We start from the raw sequence: 18,268 nt of genomic DNA, 5'->3' as shown, positions 1-18,268 counted from the left end.
GTCACTCATTCCCCAAAACATGTTTAGTATTTGCAAGACAAAAAACACATAATGCAAACATTATTCAGCAAAAAGGAAGCTTTAAAGTCTGCCATAATCCCATTTTTAAAATGAAAATAATTTCAATTTTGTATGATATATTTTTACAGTAATACATACTATTAGTACATTTTGGGATGGTCTGTGTATGGACAACATGGTGACACAGTGGTTAGCACTGCTGCCTTACAGTGCTATGGCCCTGGGGTCAATTCAGGACCAAGGTGCTATCTGTGTGGAGTTTGAATGTTCTCCTGGTATTTGTGTGGCTGATTTCATTCCATAGTCTAAAAATATACTAGTAGATTAATTGGCTTCTGGAAAAAAATAGCTCTTGGTGTAAGTGTGAATGTGTTTGTATGTCTGTTCTGTGATGGACTGGTCTCCTGTCCAGGGTGCCCTGACTTGTGTTCATTGTTTGCCAAGATAGGTTCCAGCTTCCCCTCAACCTTGAACTGGAAGAAGCAGTTATAAAATGAATAGATGGTTTATCTGTGCAGGGAACACAAATAGGAGATCTCATCAAAATATTTGTCATTTTTCAGAAGGTAGTGCCTTCATCCATCAATGAACAGAAAGCCAATTATTACTAACGTAACTCAAAGGTGGAAGATCCAAGGCAGGGTTACCCTCTGGATGGGATGCCTGCCCATCACAGGGTAGACACACATATGCATGAGGACCATTTAGTGACAACAAATGAGTTAGCCATAATGTCTTTAGAATGTGGGACAGCATGCAAACTCTACATAGAAAGCACTCCCATAATCAAACTTTGGATTTAAGTGCTTTGAGGCAGAAGCAAATAACTACAATATAAATTATTGTATAATATCATTTAATATATTATCATAATATAAATTAAATATAAAGAAAATGCACAAAAATAATACATTTAATTTTCATTTAATATTATATTGATTATATCATTTACATAATGTACATTTCCAAATTAACTATTTTTAAATATTTTCACACTACCTGCATTGTTTGTCCTTCTTAAAGCTTCTTGCCCTTCATTAACTGCTGATTAAACACAGGAGTTTCCCTGGAAAGGCTTTCATAATGCAGAGTTCACAAGCTCTGAATGTAAGATTTGAAACTTGATATTGAGACATTATTTTCTACTTTCTCGTTTAACAATTCCTGCACTCCCCCTTTCTGTTTTATGTCTCTCTATATATCTTCAGTATTCTATTTAGAAATCCCTGCTTATAAAAGCTATAAAAGCTTTTAACAGAGACAATACTTGGCATTCTCAATAATTTGTATTTCCTTAAATCTCTTCCAGGGAAGTGGGAGTGCAGTGGTATTAGCCTATGTCTCGATGTCCTGAGTAATAAGTCCCATATATAAACAAGACATAAGATTTTTTTTAAAAATCACCTTGTATACCTGTATATAACTTAGGTCTTGCTTATACGTCATCAATAAACACCCTAATCAATCAGCTATTTACTACCACTCAGCTTAGCTTCTAGACACACCATCTGAACCATAATATAAAAGCATATTTATTCACACCTGAAGAAGGCTCCATGACCGAAATGTTGTGTTTTCTTTCTTCTTTTTTTCAGCATGGAATAAACCTATTACTTGTTCCTTGAAATAAATACTGTAAGAGTAGGTTAGTGAGGTGGGGTACCTTAGAAGGGACAATTTAGAGTAGCTAAATATACCATTAGGAATTAGGCAGAGAGTGGATAACCCAGACATACAGTAGAGTAGCCCATCCAATCATTGTAAGAGCATATGGACTCCATATGCCGGGGCACCCTGGGCCAGAGGTGTCATAATGCATTTCATTATAACAAAAACATATTTTTAAATTCCTGGTTTTCTTATATAATAAGAAATATTATAATATTGTTTTCAGAAAACTGCCCTGGCTCGAAAATAAGGAATTGTTTGTATTGTAGTCCTCTCATGTTGTACCACTAGAATCAACTTGCAGCACACCCTGGTGGTGACAGTTGCAGAAAAATAAGATATACAATTATTGTTGTGTGCTGTTATACCCTATTTAATTTTACATTTCTGTTAAAGGCAATGTAGAACAGTAAATGCACTTATTACTATTCATTCTTGTAAGAAAAGCATTGTTAAGAATTGCATTTCTTTTTTGTTATGGAGTTGTGTTGTATATATTGCTAAGAATATAATGTTTGTGTACTGTATTGTGTAAGTAAATTGCTGAGCCTAGAAATATTGCACCTTTAATAGCAATGTGTAACTGAAATTCATTGCATGAATTTCCCTATTTGTCACATATTGTAAATGGAGAACTTGAGAATCTTTTGCATGTTGGGTTTATCTATTCAAATAATATCATTAACACATTTTAACAATGGCAGTTTCAGTATCCTTTCAGAATATATGGTGCACTTTGCTAAAGCAAGTTTTTTCTTGCAGGTCTGCCTTAATAACACTTGTCTTTAAAAGGTTTTACAATGCATAGTATTAGTAGAGGTTTCTTCACTTGCACAAATAGCTAGGTAATTAGAAATTAAAGCTAGTACTTGTTTAGTTTTAATTATGTGTTCTCATAAATGCTCATTTTAGGTATATAATTTAATTATCTCCTTCGAGGAGCAGTGACAGTTTTTTTAATAAAACAAATCAATTGGAGAAAATGCCCCATTGCAAAATATTATGACATGAATGATACATTAATAAGAAGCATTAGTGTGATGCATAATTTAAGTTCATTCCTATTGGTGAGCTTTTTCTTCTAATGCTGTTGCACTGTATTTTCAAATGCAGAAGTGTTCTAAGAAACTGGATGGAAAAGCCATCAGATGAAAATTGAAGAAGTTCTGATTTATATTTCTCCTTAACATTAAATTACAGAGTAGATTATGTTTTTAATTAATGTAGGTTTGTTTTGCTCTGCTACCATTTCTCTTGCTACAATAAACATGTTTCATGTCTCCCACTCTACTCCATTCATCCTCTGCCCAGCTCAAAACCCACCTTCTGTTCCTTTTTCTAATTTTTGTGGAATTTCAGGACAGGCAGGAACAGGTTTAGCTGTAGTAAGCAAGGAACATACAACATACCTGTCTGAATTCCTTAAAGGTACAGAGTGATCTGAAATTGCAAGACTGAAGCCAAGAGTTCTTCTGACGATTTATTTTAAATTATGATATATCAGTGCATATCACATTGCTGTATAATATGATCCATCATAAAAAAAACAAATTTGTAGATGTGAAAAACACAATGGAGACTAATAATAAACACTGGTAAATCAAGACAGCATCCATACAAATAAATCTTCTACAGATTCGTAATTGATCTTTTACAGCATTGATTACTGCGATGCCCTTTTTGCTGGGGTAAATAAAACCACTGTCTAATCAGTATGTCCAGAATTTGGGCAGCTGGGATCCTGACCAGGTGTTGTGTAAGTAATCACATTACTCCCGTCCTAGTCCTTGCACTGGCTCCCTATCAATAATAATAATAATAATAATAATAATAATAATAAACTTTATTTTATATAGTGCCTTTAAAGGTGGCTTCTCAAAACGCTTTACAGAATGACAACAACAATAAATAAAAAGAATACACAAGATAAAACATAATTACAATACACAGAGGAGACCGTGGGTGGTGGTACTAAGTATAGTAGGAGCAGAGGGGTAAAGAATGGAACGTAAAGGCTCTTCTAAAGAAGAAGGTTTTGAGTCTGGATTTGAAGGAGTTTAGAGAAGGTGACTCTCTGATATCCTTGGGGAGAGAGTTCCAGAGCTTGGGGGCATAACAGGAGAAGACCCTGTCACCCATACAATGTAGATGGGCTTGGGGGACAGTAAGGAGACTTGTTTTGACTATCAAGTCTTGTGTTGACTTCAAAGTCCTTATGCTCACCTTTAAGGCTCCACGTGGCTTGGCACCTCAGTAGCTTTCTGACTTATTATCTTCCTACTCTCCACCTTACCATCTTCGTATGTCTGATTCTGGTCTGATGTTCTCAATAACACTCTGTGGGTAACAGGCCCTTCTCTAGTTATACTCCATAGCTCTGGAATTCTATCCTCAAGGATATCAGAGAGTCATCTACCCTGAGCGTATTCAAATCCAGACTGAAAGCCTTCTTCTTCAGAAATACTTTTATATACAGTAATTGGTGTCTGTGTCTGCTCCTTGCATCTCATAGATTTCCAATTCTTTGCATTTCCTTGTGCCATTTTTATCTCCTATCTATGTCACTTTTTTCATTAGATTTAACTGTATTTTTCCTCTAATGTGCTGTATGTAGTTTTAAAGGTGCTATGAAAATAAAGTTTATTATTATTAATATAATTATTACTACAAATGGAAAGGCACAGCTTACAGCTGTCATCTAAGACATTGTTTTTTAAATGTTTCCTGAATCTGTTGGGAGTGTGTCAAAAAATGTTTAAATGCTTTTGCTCATGTTAATGGAAGACCTGTTTCAGCTTTGTTTGTGCATGTGAAACTGAGCCAGCAGGAATATAGGTTTATTTGCAGGGTGGTACAATAAATAAAGATAAAGGCATCATAAACTCAGCATAGTTTTCCTTCATTTCCATTAGGTTTTACAGCAGTTTAATTCTTTATCATGCTAATATGGACTGCAAGTCAAAAATCACAACATAATTCATACTGGGAATCCAATTTTCTCTCGGGGTTGGTTGCACTTTTATTATTTTGACATAAAGGGGCCAATCTGTCCATAGAAAAGAAAGCTTATAATAAGCTTAATGAGGTTTAAATACACCATTGGTGTATCTTTTTCTTAAATAAATTGTGAATAGCATAGTAGTCAATGTTGCTGCCTTATACGTGTTGTATTTTGGTTCGACTGGAATACCTTCTGAGTGGAGTTTTTATGTTCTCCCCTGCTCACAATGGGTTTCATTGGGTGCTTGAGTTTTCCTCCCACCTCACAAAGACATACTTGTTTTTGTGTCTTGAAATCCCGTGATGGACCAATGTCCTGCTCAATTTTGATGTCAAGCTTTATGTTACTGCAGTTATACTGCAGGAGTAAGCAGCTTATCATTAATGGATGCATGGAAGTTAATAGATGCATGTTAATAGAAGCATTTATCTTATTCTTTTCATATTACACTGTCCACGTATTCCTTAGGATGACACCCTGAGTGTTACACATTACTAGAACTTTACTTTGGATACATCTTTTTTTGTTTGTTTTCAGGGTAACATATCAGATTTATCTGTGTTTTACCAGTCTGCTACTGTGCTACTTTTTACTGTGGCCAGATTGCCCATATGATTTAAAGCTTACAACTCCACAACAGATCTATTACCAAGAAATATAATGTATTGCTCAAGAACCTGAAAGGTGTTATAAAACACAGGATACCATAACAGAAGGTGGAGTATAGTATTGGAAAATATATTTCCCAACAGTGCCTTAACATAAATACTTCTTCACATATTATTTTGTGATTCATTGTTATGTTACTTTGGAAAGGTAGTTCAAAATAATTACTGGTTTTGGCTCCATCACAGCATGCTTGTCAAAGTAGAAAACAAGCCATCTGATGCTATAGAGATCTGAATTTCAGCTGTTGGATCACTTTACATTTAATTAGGCAGAGGTCACATAATACATTGGAATTATTGTTCACCTGATCCAAATTTTTCTGCTTCCACTAAATCCAAAACTGCATTTAGTCAGAGCTAGTAAATTGATTAAACAGAAATTTGTCTTATTTTCAAAGTTCTGTATGAGTTAAAGCCAATCTAGAATCTGTGGATTTAAGAGTTAGATTTCAAAATCCCTCATTGTTGCAAAATCAGAATTTTCAACTGTTATGTAGGCAATACAAGAAAACCTGAAGGTCCTCAAGTTTGGAAGTAGTTAGCACCCAATCTCAGTTGTTTAGAGAAAAACATAGTAAAGCCAGCAATTTAAAATCTTTTTAAATTTTTAGCTAACAGTCAATAGTTTTTCCTTAACATATATACTTCATTTTTCTCAGCTCTACATCTTACAATTATTCAGTTTCTATTTAAATGCAAAATATTGTCTGTGTTTTCTATATGAATTTCTGGTATTGTTTCTGCTATGTGGCTGTTATTTGCTAGATTTAATGTAAAAATGTCATTAAAATGTTTTTGAAAGTTGAATTATTGTAACGTGACGAAGAACTAGACTTGTCTTCCAACACAAGTGCATGAGACAGCTAATAAATGGAATCATAAAAACTCTTTTTTGAGTAAATAATTATATTGGAAGGATTAGAAATTTGTACATACACAGTACTGCAATCTTTAACACACAACTTAGTCATTGTGTGTATGCTATGCACACAAGATGATATTTCCTTTATTTCCTTTTCTTTATATCAATTCGCATCTCCTGGCACCATATAAAAAATATAAATTATTTTATTGAGTATATTGAGTATTATTATTTTAAATATTGTATTTCATAGACCATTAAAAAGTGTCTTTAACTGACAAAGATCTGGAATTCTCCCAGGGCATTATCAGATATTTTTTAACTAGTCACTTTTCTGTGAATTGTGCAACTCTGGTTGAGTGGGTAATGGAATGGTTATGTAAACTGGAATGTTAAAGAGACGTTTTAAAAGAATATGGTGGTTTTGTTTAAACTAACAAAATGAAAGCAGAGCCATAAATGGAAAATGAAAGGATAGAACAGCTACTACCATAAAGTCAGTAATTGTTAAGTTATTGTTAGTTTTTCTGTACTGAAACAAATTTAACATTTTATTTGGAAGGAAAGGAAGGAAGGGCAGAGTAAAGGCTAGTTGTTTTTTTCTCTGTGTCCATCCAGCTCTTTTGTATGTCTTTTTTATCTTACAGTGTGCAAGTACTGTATGTTGTTTGATAGATGAACAAATTTGAAACATTTATAAAACTATGATCCAAACAGGCAAAAGTAAGTGAAAAATGTTGATACTAGTATTTTTTGCCAGATTTACTCTTTCAAATAAAGATGAAATACTGTATGAGAACTTGTTTGACCTGAGAATGCATCTGTTCAAAATTGTGATTAAAGTGGTTATTTTTTGTGATGATCCAGTGTTTTCCAATAAGAAGGAAAACTTATCAACGACTTGTTCAATCAACAAGGAAATCAGTCAACAACTTGGTGTTGTTGACTTACTAGCAAACAGCTGCATCTAGTGTTCAACCCTTTCTTTAGCTCAAATCCTCTTTTGCCACCTAACACTCTCTTTATTTACCTTGTTTCACTCACAGTGGCTCTTGGTTCCTTCTCCAAATGCAAAGGAAAAACCCACAGGCATTCACAAGATATTTGCCTAAAGACTCATACTCCATTCCTCTAATCACTTTTCATTTCTCTTTTGTGAAGCTTTGCCCCGAGATATTTTCATTTCAAATTGTGTAAGAGGAAAGAAAATGTTTTGAACACTAGCAACAGCCAGTTTGGTCAAACGGATGAGATGGGAGACAAAGAACTTCTCTGGAAACTGAAAGGGTTGACAAAAATGACATATAAAAATAATAATGTTGTGGGAGCAAAATTAATAGTGAAACAAAGTTGGGGTAATTTGGAATCATTACTGCTGATTTTTTCTAACCATGCTTTGAGAAATATTTTACAATCAAATTGCAGCTGTTTCCAAGCTGCCCGATGAGAAATATCCCACTAATATAAGATAAAATAACTTTATTAGCCATATACAATTTCTTGCATTAGGATTTCATCTTTTTGCATACCCCAGCTTCCTCTCTATGAGACACACAGACAGGGAGAGAAGCTTGGGGTCAGAGTACAGGGTCAGCCACTGTACAGTGCCCCTGGAGCAGTTGGGGTTTAGGGCCTTGCTCAGGGGCCCAACGGAGAAGGATTCCTCTGCCAGCCACAGGATTTGAACCAGCAACCTTCCAGCCACAGTATTGAAAACAGACCATATAAGATCAGATTGAGACAGTAAAGAAAGAAGAGAAAAGGTTGAGAGCACAAGAGAGAGATGAGACAGAAAGAGACTGAATTTAAAGCTTTTGCCAGGTGAGAGTCCCTATCGAATGATCATCCAAAAAACCTGATGGAGCTATTGTAAGTATTTGAATGTTGCTAAGAGAGCATGTTATTCTGAAGCTTTTAGGGATTCAGGAGTTCCTGAGTGAAGAATGCCCTGGTTTAAAATGGCCTCTTCTTCTTCTTGGGTGGATCCCATCTATTTTTTGGCATCTGGGTTAGAGAGACAGACAAAATGATGGACTGCTGTTTAAAGAACTAGTCCCTCCTGGTTATGGTTTGTTTGACCTTCCAAGTCTCTCAGGCAGAGGCGGGGGCATCATTGTTATTTACAACCTAGTCCTATTACTGTACCTCCTCCCTCTTCTTTTGAGTGCCTTGTTTTAAATGTCTCTATCCCCCAATCTACTATCATTGCCACAGTTTATAGACCACCTTAACCCAGCAAAGCCTTTTTAGGTGAGTTTGCTGATTTACTCTGTTTTATGCCTTAAGTTTAAAAGGATCCTTATTCTTGGGGACTTTAATATACACATTGACTCAAGGACTTCCTTTCTCTATTGGGATGCTTTGATTTTACTCAGTTTGTTTGCAGCCCTACACATAACAAAGGACACACCCTAGATTGAATCATTGCAAATGACTCTTTTGTCTCCCACTGCTCTTCTCTTGAACTAGGCCTCTCTGACCACTTAGGTATTCTCTTCAATCTGGAATTACCTGTTTCTAACACTTCCCCCTCACGCTCTGTAAATTTCCACAAGTGGCGATCAATTGATCAGCCAAGGTTTGCAAATTGTGTAAGAGGAAAGAAAATGTTTTGAACACTAGCAACTGCCAGTTTGGTCAAACGAATGAGATGGGAGACAAAGAACTTCTCTGTAAACTGAAAGGGTTGACAAACATGACATATAAAAATAAACATATCGTGGGAGGAAAATAGTGAAACAAAGTTTGGGTAATTTCTGCAACTGGCGATCAATTGATCATCCAAGGTTTGCAAATTCTGTTCTATCCCCCTTATCTTGTTTCTCTTCCTACCCTCTAGAGCAGGGGTGGACAAACTTTTTTGGCCCAGGGGGCAAATAAAATTTTGAAACTGTATAGTGGGATACTTCAGGCTGCTGTTACAGATAGCCTATGACCTATATAAGTTTAAATTCCAACAGCTTATTAGTTCAAGTTTAACGATAACCTGAAAGAAAAAAAAATATTTTAAATATAAAAAAATAAACATTGACATTCAACTCACAAGTCTTCACCTATTACCTCGACCCGATGGGTAACTGTTCTGTGTGATAAACTTATTTTCTCAAATTTGCTCTCTGGACAAAAAATATCTGCAGTTTCTATCATGCACTCTTTTAAGAGCTCCCCTTCATAGAGCTGCTTGCTTTGTTTAGCAATTTTATATGCAGGCAGGTAGCTTGCCTTTGTGCTGGCCTCTTGGATGGTAGAAGGGCGGAAAAATACATTTTGCTGAGCTGCTAGTTTGGAAACTCTATTAGCTGCACGGCTAGTTTGGAAACTCTATTAGCCCACTCCTTGCATGACAGATTGCTAGCATAGTTAGCATGTTTGGTAGAAATATGTTAACTGAGACTGTATTCTTTGAACACTGCGACACTTTCCTTACAAATTAAACATATAGTTCAGGTAGGTAGCTGCGTCAGCATGTGTAGGCTGCAAAGGAACAAGTAATAGGTTTATTCCATGCTGAAAAGAGAAGAAAGAAAACACAACGTTTCAGCTGTGGAGCCTTCTTCAGGTGTGAGAAAGACAGGGCAGTAAGCAAAAGTAATGTAGCGGGAGAACAAAAGCTGGGAGAGAGGAGGAGCGAGGGGCAAGAGCAGGGGACAGAAAGAGTGGCCAATCAGGAAGTGTGAAGTCAGGATAGGTGAAGAGAGGTGTGAAATGAAACCTACAATGAATAGAGAGAATTTAGAAGAAATTTAGTCTGTAGTTAAGAGAAGGGGGAGGGTGTGATCCTAGCTGCTGGATAATTTTAGTTTCTGTGGTCTTTCTGATCTATGAGTTCGGAAACCGTCTTTGAGAACACAGATGGAGAGATTATAGTGAACATGGCCATTAGAGGTGAAATGAGAAACAATGGGCTTGGAGAGATCTTTAATCTTCACAGCCCTAACATGTTTTCTGAAGCGGTCTCCAAGTCTCCTTCCTGTTTCTCCAATGTAGATGGCTGGGTATTTACTGGTCGGTGATATGAGATGATAGAGTGGTCAGAAAAGAAGGCCCCAATGGAGGGATCATCCTGTAGGATGTAGAAGTTGTCGTTAAAAAATCCTGGGGATAGGAAGTGTGTTGGGGTGGTAGTGAAGCACCAAAGGAATGCGGTTGTTACAGCGGGAGTTCCGATTGACTTGATGGTCCGAGGGGTGTTTTTGGCTCGGGAAAGGGCCCTGTCAATAACACTGCTAGGGTATCCTCTGTTGATGAAAAAGGAGTACATTTTGAGGGCTTGGTTCTGGAAATCGATGTTGTCGATGCATAATCGTCGTAGCCGAAGGAACTGTGAAAAAGGGAGAGAGTTTTTAGTGTGTTTGGGGTGAAATGAGCTATACAGGAGATAGCTGTGTGAATCAGTGGGTTTGTAATAGACCGAAGTAGAGAGTCGAGGGTAGTTAATGGAGAAGTTGATGTCTAGAAATGGAAGAGTAGTGGAAGATATGTTAACTGTATATTTGAGGGACGGGTGGAAGTTGGTGAAATGATGCAGAAAGTGCTCAAGCTGGTCATTGTGCATGTGGCGGCACCGACGCAGTCATCAATGTATCACTTGTAGAGGTCAGGGACATAGCCAGTCTAGGAAGCGAAGAAGAGTTCTTTTACCCAGCCGACAAAAATATTGGCATAGCTGGGTCCCATTCTGGTGCCCATGGTGACTCCACTAACCTGTTGCTAAAAAGGTTATTGAATGAGAATGCATTCAGTGTGAGAACCAATTCTGCAAGGTGTACCAGGGTGTGGGTAGGTGGATCAAGCACTGTGCATTTGTTCAGCGTGTGCTTGAGGGCTTTAAGGGCATCATTATGGGGAATGACGTAAAGAGATGTGATGTCCTTAGTAAAAATGTAGTATTCGAGGCCCTGAAATTGGAAATCATTGAAAAGTTGGAGCGCATGGTTGGTGTCCTTGATGTATGAGGGAAGACCTTCAACCAGCGATCTCATGAGGCTGTCGAGAAAGGCCGAGATGTAAGTAGTCGGACAGTTGCATGCTGATACGATGGGGTGTCCAGGGGTGTTTGTGGATTTTGGGGAGGAGGTAAATTGAGATACCTGAGGATGTTCAATGATGAGCCGGTCACCTCCTGGGGGAGCTCCTTACTGCTGATAAGAAGGGAGATGGTGGATACCACTTCCTTTTGGTAGTCAGTGGTAGAGTCCTGTTGGAGAGGGAGGTAGGCAGAAGTGTCGGTTGGTTTTCTAGAGGCTTCAAAGATATATAGATCGTTACGCCACACCACAACAGCACCTCCTTTGTCCACTGGTTTGATGACGATATCATCTCTGTTGCAGAGAGACTGCAGCACCTGAATTTCTCCTTTGGTGAGGTTGGACCTGTGTTTGCTGGGTATAGAGAGTGTCTTGTGAGCTTGATTGGTGCATTGGTTAATGAAATAATCGACTGGTGGAAAACAGCCAGAGGGGGGAGTCCAACAGATCTGTTTAAACTTAATATTGTTAATGACATCAATAACCGGATTGTTGTCAGCTGCCTGTGAAGAAGAAACATCAGCAAAATGTGCTCTGAGATGGATCCTGCGTTAAAAGCGGTTGAGGTCGACTCTGGTCTGGGGGATGTCCAGCTTTCTGGGAACTGGTACAAAACTGAGGCCTTTGCTGAGGAGGGATCGCTCATCCTGTGAAAGGGAAAGGTCAGAAGGTATTGTGACAACAAGGTTAGGATTGGTGAAGTTGTTAGGGGAATTGATGGTTTTCTTCTGTAGACTGAGTTTTTTATCCTTCTCTGTTGAGAGAAACTGGCAGAGTTTGGAGTTGAGAGATCTAATGAGGTTAGTTATAAAGGGAAGATGATGTGGAGCTGTCAGCTGTAGAAATTCCTTAGCATCTTTGATGTTGTTGTCGGAAAGGATAATCTGGTTTTTGAGGGAGAAAATTGTAGAAAGTATTAGTTTCCTAGAAACTGTTTTCCTAGAAACCTAGAAACTTCCTAGAAACTTAGAAACCTTTGCTTACTGCCCTGTCTTTCTCACACCTGAAGAAGGCTCCAAATTAAACATATAGCCTTTGTTCCAACCTCTGTGAAAAAGTATTTTGCAGTCCATCCTTTGTTGAACACTCTGCATTTACTGTCAACTTTCTGCTTCTTCAATCCACTCATTTTGGCGCAGGTTCCCTCACTGGCTTGAGGGCCTGCCAAAAGGGCAAAGTTTCCATTCATTCTCCTTGGCTGTACCCTTCTGTTGGCTTTGTGTTTTAATGAAGCTTGAGTAAAGGTGGACCACCTCGCCTCTTCATTCTCCCCATCAGCGCCTATCGCTTTAGTGTTTTAGTTTAATGCACCACAAATGAAATTATGTCACACATTGAAAACGAGACAGTCAGTTTGGCACCATTACCTTGCCGCCGTGCAGCAGTCTATTGTCTTTAGTAATGCATGGGTTGGCTTTTTTTTTACCTGCACCCACCCACCCCAATCAATAAACTAGTTACACACATGAAACCCACCACATCTATTTAAGATCCCATTCCCACCACTTTTTTTCAGTCCTGTTTCTCTTCTCTCTGTCCCATTGTGGCCAGCAGCCATATCACCTTGCAACTCACAACTGGCAACCCACTGAAGCTAAGCAGGTGTGAGCCTGGTCAGTACCTGGATGGGAGACCACCTGGGAAAAACTAAGATTGCTACTGGAAGAGGTGTTAGTGGGGCCAGCAGGGGGCACTCAACCTGCGGTCTATGTGGGTCCTAATGCCCCAGTATAGTGACGGGGACACTATACTGTAAAAAGGCGCCATTCTTCAGATGAGACGTAAAACCGAGGTCCTGACTCTCTGTGATCATTAAGGGTGTTTCTTGAAAAGAGTAGGGGTGTAACCCCGGTGTCCTGGCCAAATCTGATTGTCATTTGTGTTCTCCTGAATTGACTACTGTAATGCTCTAAATCCACATTGAACAAACTGCAATATGTTCAAAATTCGGCAGCCAGAATGCTGACCAGGTCTAGTGCAAGTGATCACCTTATTCCTATCCTGGAATCCTTGCACTGGCTTCCTGTCAAATTCCGTGTGGACTTTAAAATCCTCATGTTCACCTATAAGGCTCAGTATGGCTTGGCATCTCGGTACCTGTCCGAACTATTATCGCCCTACTCCCCACCTCACAACCTTCTCTCTTCAAATTCTGGTCTCCTAACTGTCCCCCAAGCTCATCTACATTGTATGGGTGAAAGGGCCTTCTCCTTTGATGCCCCCAGGCTTTGGAACTCTCTCCCCAAGGATATCAGAGAGTCACCTTCTCTAAACTCCTTCAAATCCAAACTCAAAACCTTCTTCTTTAGAAGAGCCTTTACGTTCCATTCTTTACCCCTCTGCTCCTACTATACTTAGTACCACCATCCACGGTCTCCTCTGTGCATTGTAATTGTGTTTTATCTTGTGTATTCTTTTTATTTATTCTTGTTGTCATTCTGTAAAGCGCTTTGGGAAGCCACCTTTAAAGGCGCTATATAAAATAAAGTTTATTTTTATTATTGTCATTTAGTGTGTGTCACTGTCATTATTAATACATATTTGTTTAGCCGAGTGTGCCTGGATTATTACTCTTTTCACAACACTATTAAGTGTCAGAAAACAAAGAATTCACTTGCCTCTAACTACAGACGCTCAGATGTATTCTGGCTGAAATCACCTGAAGAAGGTTCCACGGCCGAAACGTTGTGTTCTCTTTCTTCTTTTTTTTCAGCATGGAATAAACCTATTATTTTTACTTTTAACATTGCTATCTAAACCTAGAAAGTACTGTTATTAAGTGTCAGCCCACACATTGTCACAGCTATAATTATTTCTTGTATGTTATGAGAACAGCTTTTCTTTCTCAAGACTACTTTTAAATTTTAAACCACTGATGTCTGATGTAGACATCAAATTACTGAACTCCTCCCATAGTTTTGTGTGTTTTTTGGTTTGTGAACTAAACAGCATCTGTTGATAAACATATGTGGAAACTACAAGTGCAATGTAAGAAATATTTTACACCAGGTAATATCTGATATTGATTTTTTTATCCATGGTAACATTACCAGAACTGACATGGATCAAATTCATGGCAGAAACAATTCTTACATTTGTACTTTTTATGATTGTTATGGTTCTTGATGAATATATTGCTCTTATCTTACTTGGCATTTGTTTCTAAAATGCAAAAAGCATCTCAATCTCAATCACATTTTCTCTTTTTAAGGGGGTGGGACAAAAAGCAGACTTTGTGTCTATTATTTGGAGACTTTTTGTAATGGGAGCCAGTACTGAATTCCCTGAAGTGCGTAGGACCCTATGCAGATGGTATAATCCAGAAAAGACTGGAGAAGGGCTACAGGGAAAACACGATGAGGGAAGGATGATGACGAACAGTGGGCAGTGCCAACAGTGATCCAGGTGCACTGGTGGAGCGCAGGCTAACACGTCCAAACGAGGGAAGTCCAAACGGGAAACTAGGGCACAGTCCAGGGTCCAAATGCCGGGAGATCCATCCAAGACAAATGATTAAAACCAGGAATGGGATCAGGGACATGAGCAGGAACAAGGAAGCTAAAAACAGAGTGATGAGGCCAGGTGCTCTGAACTCCAGACTCAGCTGGTCAGGATGCTGTTCAGAAGCCAATACCCTCAAGCCGCGAACGCAGGGCAACCTGATACTAGGCGGGCTTCCAGGTGTCTGTATTCCAATGCAGAGCCCTGAGCTTTGGGGGGATGGGGTTTAAAATAATATGGGGGAACAAGGGACAGGTGAACGTTATAATGAAACTAATACAAAAGGGTCGGAGTGCCCCCTAGAGGAGGGATGACGATTGTGACACTTTTGTTGACAAACATGATTGTATTTTAGATATACAGTGTATATACAGTACATAGTCTTTTATTACAATGAAATCGGTTTTACTGTATGTCAAAGAACATATGGGAATAAATATACATACTAATAAATACTGAATACTACATCAAAATATTAAATATATGTAATACATTTGGTTTGTCAGAAGCAAGGAGAAGACCTACAACACCAAGAACAGTGGCTTGCTAAGTACTACAGACTATGTAATATCAGACAGCACCTCACCTACCCACAAGACATTGTCAGCAAGACATTAAGACCAGACCTATTAATATGGTCAAGAGCTATTAAAAACATCATCATGTTGGCGCTCACAATCCCATGGAAGGAGCATATTGAGGAGGCACACAAGAGAAAGCTGCCCAGGTACCAGCCTTTGGTGGATCAGTGCAAACTGAGGGGATGGAAAGTCAAGTGCTTGCCAGTGGAGGTTGGAGCGAGGGGTTTCCCAGGACAGTCACTATGAAGAGCACTGAAGATGTTGGACATAACACGCAAGCTTCAAAAAAGAATTTGCAAGGCAGTGGGGTAAAAGGCAGAGAAGACATCACTTCTGCTGTGGCAGAAGAGGGAGGAGCAGTGGTTCTGCCACCTGTCTCAGGTCAGGCCTGGTTGGCACACCCTCTAGAATGTGTAGTGCGTAGTGCCAAAACAGCATATGAAGAAACACCTGGAAATAAAGCCAGAAGCTGGAAAAGTCACCGGCTGTAGGTATGTAAATCTTATCATGGGTACAAAAGCATAATAACATAATGTTCTCATTAAAAATCTCAAATTCAATACACAAAAAAATTCTGAACATTCCTCACATTTTTAAAGGAAGATAAAATGCAGCCACCGGAAAACATAACAAAACCAACCTGAAACAATGTGACACATTTAAAATTTGTGCCCTGCCTTCCACATGTAAATTATAGATGCTCCTAAAATGAAAATGATAACTTCATTTCAATCAATCAATTCTACCTTCGGATGAGATGTAAAACCGAGGTCCTGACTCTCTGTGGTCATTAAAAATCCCAGGGTGTTTCTCAAAATACCAGTCATGGCCTCCTAATAATCCCCATCTATGAATTGGATTCATCACTCTGTTCTCCTCCCCACTGATAGCTGATATGTGGTGAGAGTTCTGGCGCACTATGGCTGCTGTCACATCATCCAGGTGGATGCTGCACATTACATTACCTGTAAAGCACTTTTAGTGGAGTCTCCAGAAAAGCGCTATATAAGTGTAAGCAATTATTATTATTATTCTTTATATTATTAATCATATCTGAGCTTTGGTTCAATATCAGAGTATCAAGTCACTTGAGAAAGAGTCTCATCCTTTTTTCTTTCTTATAAATGTGGTTCAGGTGGTAGCATGCATAGGCTACAAAAGAAGAAGTAATAGGTTTATTCCACGCTGAAAAGAAAGAAAACACAATGTTTCAACTCTGGAGCCTTCTTCTGGTGGATTGGAATGACTTAATCTAGGTTTGGTTTTGCTGGAGCAGTAAAAACATCACTGAAATACATCACCACATATAATAACTCACAATGTCATCATCCCAGCTAGTGTATTTTAAAAACTACCATGAATGTCCATCTTTCCCAGATTAATTCTACTTTTTAACTGCTGTCATTGGGAGGACAACATTAAACCAGATGCCATCTTTAAACTCTATACTGTATAATTTTTTTTACAAAACTAAGTCAAAATGCTTTTTAGGTTGATTAAATTTCTCAATTAAGGTGGGGCTTTGTCAATAAGAAAAAAAAAGAAAACATTTAGAAACAACTTGATACATTTAATATTTTTGCCCTGCCTTCACATTAATGACACGAATATCCATATTTTGTATCACATATTAGTTCCTCAACTGAAAGCGATGTTATCATTTCTGTCATATCTTATTTAAAAAAAATAGCATATACTGTATACTGGATTGGCAAAGGCAAATGATTAATCAAATGTTTAATTTATCGTTATGCACAATGTAATTTAATACACCAGACTTCTAACAGTTCGCAGATACAGTTATCTTCTCGGTCTCTAGCTTTTTTTCAAAACAAAGGTATTGGTTTCCAGGAAAATATAATCTATTCTTGGTAATAAAAACTGAAATTTTAATTCTAGCTGCAAAGTCTACACACACATTTTATCTTCTTCCGTTCCCATACAACTCATTATACAGTATAACCTATCCAGTTATTGCAAAAGCCATAATTTAAGTGACTCATTTACACTAATCCTTTGATAACTCGAATGTTTTCAACTATCAGTCCTGCTTCACTTAAACGTCAAGATTACAACAATGCTGATAATTATTGCTAATTGCTGTTTTGATCAGCTATGCATCCCATATTGCTTTATAACTCACAGACAAGCCTTGGGTGTGAATTTGGAAAAACAACACATTGCTTTCTCTTTACTATCTTTACAACATTTTAAAAAGTTTGGTAGTGTCACTTTGTTTCAGGATATTAGGTACTTCTAATACACTCTAAAGCATGTCTGGTCCAGGAACATTAAATAAATAGCACAGACATTGTGTTTATGTAGTATATTGGATCTACTTATTAATTACAGTAACTACTAACTTCCAAATGAGCTAGATTGGCTTAATAGCCTCTTCTTCTTTATAACCTCTTTTTTGATCTTACTGTATGTATGTAAAGTATATGGCAAAGCTGAAATCTTTCATGCCGAGTTCAGAATGGTTAAACGATGGTAGCAAGAATTCCAGCAAAAGGCAGATGACAGAAGCCAGTTCAATCACAGGCAACCAGTTGTGACTATCCACATGTTTATCCAGTGGCTCAAATTGCATCCTGTTGAAATTATATTGAGATTGACATTGTGACAATGCCCTAGCCATTAATGATTGTAAACCCTGAAGTGTGCTAATTAACTCATCAATTCCCATTGACCTTCTTTCTTATTACTCCCTAATGCAAAATCTGTACCACAAACAGCAGTATGAAGTAATGGTTAGAAAAAGGCTGTTCATGCACAAGTATCCACTATATCCAGTAAAATTCCAATCTGTATAGGCAGGTTCAAATCTGTCATGATCCTCATCCCTCCTCTTAAGGGCGCTCCGACCTTTTCGTATTTTAGTTGATTATGTGCACCTGCCCTCTGTGTAGTCTGCCACTATTTAAGCCTGGCACTCT

The 18,268-nt window shown here is 38.1% G+C and overlaps 1 pseudogene; it reads right to left on the bottom strand.

Moving 5' to 3' along the window:
• Positions 1-10,016: 10,016 nt before the first annotated feature.
• On the bottom strand, positions 10,017-12,436 carry LOC148821861 (uncharacterized; annotated as a pseudogene).
• Positions 12,437-18,268: the final 5,832 nt, after the last annotated feature.

The sequence above is a fragment of the Atractosteus spatula genome, chromosome 13 (assembly GCF_055471065.1).
Source record: "Atractosteus spatula isolate fAtrSpa1 chromosome 13, fAtrSpa1.hap1, whole genome shotgun sequence".
In the NCBI taxonomy this organism is placed as follows: domain Eukaryota; kingdom Metazoa; phylum Chordata; class Actinopteri; order Semionotiformes; family Lepisosteidae; genus Atractosteus; species Atractosteus spatula.
The sequence above is the reverse complement of the archived record's forward strand: the minus strand, read 5'-3'. Positions and strand labels throughout refer to the sequence as shown.